The sequence below is a fragment of the Nicotiana sylvestris genome, chromosome 6 (genome assembly GCF_000393655.2).
Source record: "Nicotiana sylvestris chromosome 6, ASM39365v2, whole genome shotgun sequence".
In the NCBI taxonomy this organism is placed as follows: domain Eukaryota; kingdom Viridiplantae; phylum Streptophyta; class Magnoliopsida; order Solanales; family Solanaceae; genus Nicotiana; species Nicotiana sylvestris.
In genome coordinates, this window is record NC_091062.1 from 77944707 (window position 1) to 77950706 (window position 6000).

Genomic DNA, 6000 nt, shown 5'->3' on the forward strand with positions numbered 1-6000 from the left:
CTATTGAAACAAAAATATGTGAAAGTTGTGAAATCATTGATGTGATGAAATAATGTTGAAAGGGGAAAAGGAGAGATTGTGGAGTTTGTTTGGCTTTGGTTGTTCCTTTCATGTGCATTTGATTGTTGATTCTATTACTGTTTGTTATCTGTGTATTTCTTGATTTTACTTGGGGTAAATTTTGTTCATACATACCAGTACAATTTAAATGTACTGACGTCCCTTTTGCCGGGGGCGCTACATTCGTGTTATGATTGTAGGTGGTCCCATAACAGGTACTCCAGCCCACCGACAGTAGCACTCCTTCACCTCCCATAAGCTGAATTGGTGAGCCCCTTTCCTCTCGGGGCCCTGCGTGGCTCATGCTGCTTATCCTCCCTAAAATTTTATTTTGGTATTTGCGTAAGGTATAGCCGGAGCTTTGTTATCGGCAAGTATTGTAACACTCTTTTGTATCTCTAGAGGCTCTGTAGACAGGAAATGTGAGTTATGTACTTATGTATTTTGGGCATTATAACTTGTAAACCACGCTAAGTAACTATGTATGTTATGTAAATCTCGTAAGAATGTGTTTAAATTTATAAATGGCTATTTCACTTGGTTAATGGGTAATGGAAACGTAGGGTATCACGTGGAATAGGAAAGGAACCCAGGTCCGCTTGGCTGGGGGCTACCCGGTCGTGCGCCGGTCGCGCCCCTCGGTTTTTAGGGCGTGACAAGATTGTATCATAAAAATAGGGTATGGAAAATCTTGTTCTGCTTTGTGGAAGATCAGAATGAAAACGACGATAATTATGGAATGTGCGTGATTTGCGTTGGGGAAGATCTGGAAAATATTTAATTCTCTTTTTTAGCGCGCAAAATAAGGAATCATAAAGCTACAATGATTCCTTATTTAATGCATTGTATATATTAGGTAGAAATACTATTAGCATGAAGGGTAATAAGCAAACTATAAACATATTTGGTAATATAGTTTCATATATGGTATATATACGAAAAAGCCTCTTTCAGAATCATTCCATACCGAGCCCAAAATGCTGTTTAATGGTTCCCGCCAAAGGAAAATTATTTTTCTTGCTAAAGAAAATACATTGTTGTGCACCGTTCCCGGAATTGAACCCGGGTCACCCAGGTGATAGGCGGTAATACTTACCATTATACTACAACGACTTCACTATTAGTGTCTTGATCGTTTTAGTATAAAACATATCTTTCTTTTCCCATTTTATTTAGTATAAAATTGAGTTCTCTAGACAGTTCAGCCGTGCAGCTTTCGTCAAATATAGACTAGCTTAGCAAGTTAGCAGTAAGAAAAACATCAAAAAAAATTGCATTCTTAACGTATTGTATTGTTGAGTGAAATAGTTTGTCATGACAGGTTATGATTTAGCCACGATTCAGCAACAACACGCCAATCAACATCTTCCGTAAACAATGTCAAATACAGCACCCGGATTTTGGAGGTAAAGCCCATTCAAAGTTTATAGTATAGTATATAGGGGTAAAATCGGAGAGCCCGATCTTACGATCGTTATGTCTTTCCGTAGCTTTACCTCGAAGGCCCGGGGGCACAGTTCGAGTTTTAAATGGGAAGTTCCCCTAGGCACGTGGTCAAGGCTAACAACACTTGCAAGAATAGTACCAGTCTGTACCAGACTGCTAAGTAGTTGTACCAGCTACATTTTTTTGTAATAAATGCATATGTACTATGTTGGGACTCTCCCTCCTATATAAAGGGGACTCTTGTTATTTTTTGCACACATGATATTACACACAACATTCAATACAAAAACAAGAACATTCTCTGCTCTCCAACTAAAACACATTCTCCCTTGATTCTATTACTTATATGTATTGCTTACATTTATTGTATTTCATTAATTGTTCTTCATTTATTACTCTTTATTGATCATAAAGAGCCTTCATCAAAACTTCCAAAATTGTTAGTCCTTCATCGGCTGTCCACAACTTAGTACCTAGCTCGACCTTGAGGCCCCGTATAACCTGGCTCGAGGCCCCGATTCTCAACCATTCGGTTTACTTAAACATATTGCTTTCAAGTTCTTATCTCATTTTCTAGTCTCACACTTAGCATCTACTGCTTAACAACTAGCATAAAAATAAATCACGTATTTTTAGAACCACAAAATCAAATTTAATTGTAATTACCATTTTCAAGGTAAGCAGTTTGGCGCCCACCGTGGGGCTAAAAATAATAGTGGTTGTTCTCTTGCTGGTTTACTACATAACGCAAGTTATCTTTCACACTTTTTCTTGTCCAAGAATCTTTGATTTCAGGTCAAAATGTCTACTTAGTAAACGCACACGAAAACAACGGCCCTGAGGACGATGGAGAGAATGGTATAGCTGTTCCAGGTATTGGTGTACCACCACAAAACCTGAGAGTGCACCAGAACCGATCCTCATGGGTACGGCCACACGCAATGCCTAACACGTTAATGTCAGTTCCCACATTAACGGGCGTACATGCCAAGGAAATCAACAAAAAACTCGGAAAAATCCCACCTGGGAAGAAAGAGAGGCAGATAGGAGAAGCGGAACGGGAAAACCTTAGCACGTCGTTCATATGATCATCGAGGGGACAGGCATCCCCAAGGACCCGTGATCAAATGGGTAAAAGTGTCCGCTGCAACAGAAGGATTAATTCGGGACTGCATGTCCGAAGACATCCTTGCATTCAGCGAGGAAGATTTTGAGACCTTGACTCGACCACACAACGATGCGCTGGTAATTTTATTTCTCTTGAATACCATTCAAATTAAACATGTACTCGTGAATCCAGGTAGCTTGGCTAACGTAATCAGGTCAAATGTGGTAAAACAACTCAGACTGCTCGATTAGATCGTACCTACCTCCCGAGTCATTAACGGCTTCAACATGGTTGGTGAAGCAACGAAGGGAGAGATCACCCTCCCGGTCAACATGTCCGGTACTGTTCAGGATGCCAAATTTCATGTCATCGGAGGTGACATGAGATATAACACATTGCTTGGTAGGCGATGGATACACAACATGAGGGCAGTACCGCCCACTCTGCATTAGATGATGAAGTTTCCGACAAAGGACGGCATAAAGACTGTATATGGAGAATAGCACGCGACAAAGGAAATATTCGCAGTCCGCTGGGAGGCATCAAATTCTATACACTCTACCTCGGAATAGCCGGAGGCAAACAGACCCCCGGGGATGAGAAGGAAGATTTCCTCGCTCCCCGAACATTCGTTGCCCCGGAAGAGTCGGATGCAACAAAGTCGACTATTGAAGAACTAGAGCAAGCTGTTTTAATCGAACATGTCCCAAATTGGAAGGTATATATGGGAACGGGACTAACCCCTGAACTCAAGAAAAAACTTTTTCAATTTCTCATTAATAATATTGATTGCTTTGCTTGGTCCTATTTAGATACGACATGAATCCCACCGAAAATAACCACCACCGACTAAGTGTCGACCCTAGATTTAAACTAGTGAAACAAAAAAGGAGACCCCAATCCAAAATAAAACACGCATTCATCAAGGACAAGGTAACAAAACTCCTCAAAATAGGGTCTATTAGGGATGTAAAATATCCCGAATGGCTGGCCAATGTGGTGGTAGTTCCCAAAAAAGGAAATAAGTTAAGAATGTGAGTAGATTAAAAAAACTTAAATAAAGCGTGCCCCAAGGATTCATTCCCATTGCCTAACATCGACCGCTTGATCAATGCCACGGCCGGTCATGAGACCCTCACCTTTCTCGACGCCTACTCGGGGTATAATTAAATTCAGATGAACACTGGGGATAGGGAAAAGACTTCGTTCATCACAAAGTACGGTACATACTGTTACAATGTAATGCCCTTCGGGATGAAAAATATGGGAGCCACATACCAGCGCCTAGTTAATAAAATGTTTGATCATCAAATAAGAAAATCCATGGAAGTTTATACTGATGATATGCTAGTTAAGTCCCTGCGCGCAGAGGACCATTTGACTCATTTGTAGGAGACATTCAACATCCTCAGAAGCTACAATATGAAACTCAATCCCGATAAATGTGCCTTCAGAGTGGGTTCGGGTAAATTCTTAGGCTTCATGGTGTCAAACAGAGGAATCGCTATCAACCCCGACAAAATCAAGACCATCGAAGAAATCACGGTGGTAAACAATGTGAATGTCGTGCAGCGGCTGACCGGATGGATAGCAGCCTTGGGCTGATTCATATCGAGGTCATCAGACAGGAGTCATCATTTCTTCTCCTTACTCAAAAAGAAGAACAATTTCGAATGGAATCCGGAATGCCAACGTGCCTTAAAGGAGTTGAAGCGATATCTGACTAGCCCACCTTTACTCCACACCCCAAAGGAGGATGAGATGCTATATTTATACCTGGACATATCCAAGATAGCAGTAAGTGGTGTTCTAGTTCGAGAAGAACAAGGTACGCAATTCCCTGTTTATTATGTAAGTCGGATCCTGGGAGATGCCGAAACCAGGTATCTACACCTAGAAAAACTAGCTCTTGCATTAATTAGCGCATCTCGAAAATTGAAACCTTACTTTCAATGCCATTATATTTGTGTTTTAACAACATATCCTCTTCGAAGCATATTGCATAAGCCCGAATTATCGGGCCGACTGGCGAAATGGGCCATCAAACTTGGGAGATATGATATCGTGTATCAACCCCAAAAGGCTATCAAGTCCCAAATTCTGGCAGATTTTGTGGCTGACTTTTCGACCTCCCTCGTACCTGAGGTAGAGAAAGAACATTTATTAAAAGCAGGCACATCTTCCGAGGTATGGACCCTGTTCACTAATGGTGCCTCGAACGTAAGAGGATCCAGGCTCAGCATTGTTCTGAAGCCGCCTACGGGCGACATAATCAGGCAATCTATAAAAACTGCAAGGTTGACTAACAATGAAGCCGAATATGAGGATATAATTTCAAGTTTGGAATTGGCCAAAGGCCTAGGAGCTGAAGTCATCGAAGCAAGATGTGATTCCCTCCTGGTAATAAATCAGGTAAATGGGAGCTACGAGGTTCGAGAAGACAGGATGCAAAGATACTTAGACAAAATTCAAGTCACATTGCACCACTTCAAAGAATGGACTTTGGTCCACATACCTCGAGAGCAGAATAGCGAGGTCGATGCCCTCGCAAACCTAGGATCATCCGTCAAAGAAGATGACTTACTCCCCGGGACTGTTGTTCAGCTATCCAAATTAGTGATCAAGGAAGGTCATGCCGAGGTCAACTCCACTAGCTTAACATGGTATTGGAGAAATAAATATATCGATTATTTGGAAAGTGGGAAACTACCCGCGGATCCAAAATAATCAAGGGCCCTACGAACCAAAGCAGCCCGATCCTTGCTCGATGAAAATAGAACTCTATATAGAAGAACCTTTGATGTGCTCCTAGCAGTATGTCTGGGGTCGGGGGACACAGATTATGTGCTCTGAGAAATCCATGAGACACCTGCGGAAATCACTCTGGTACCGATGCCTTAGTCCGAAAGGTAATCAGAGCAGGCTACTATTGGGACAGCATGGAAAAGGACACCAAAGATTTCATCCGTAAGTGCGACAAATGCCAGAGATTTGCTCCGATGATTCACCAACCTGGTGAACAACTGCATTCGGTCTTATCGCCGTGGCCATTCATGAAGTGGGGGATGGACATCGTCGGATCTCTACCAACGACACCATGTAAAGATAGATTTATTTTATTTATGATTGACTACTTCTCAAAATGGGTGGATGCGCAGGCCTCCAAAAAAATAAGAGAAAAAGAAGTCATTAACTTTATCTGGAACCACATCATGTGCCGGTTTAGGATTCCTTCCGAGATAACATATGATAACGGGAAGCAGTTCATCGGGAGCAAAGTAACACAGTTCCTCGAGGATTACAAAATCAAGAGAATCATGTCGACACCATACCACCCGTGTAAAAACGGTCAGGCCGAATCTACACATAAAACCATCATTCAAAAC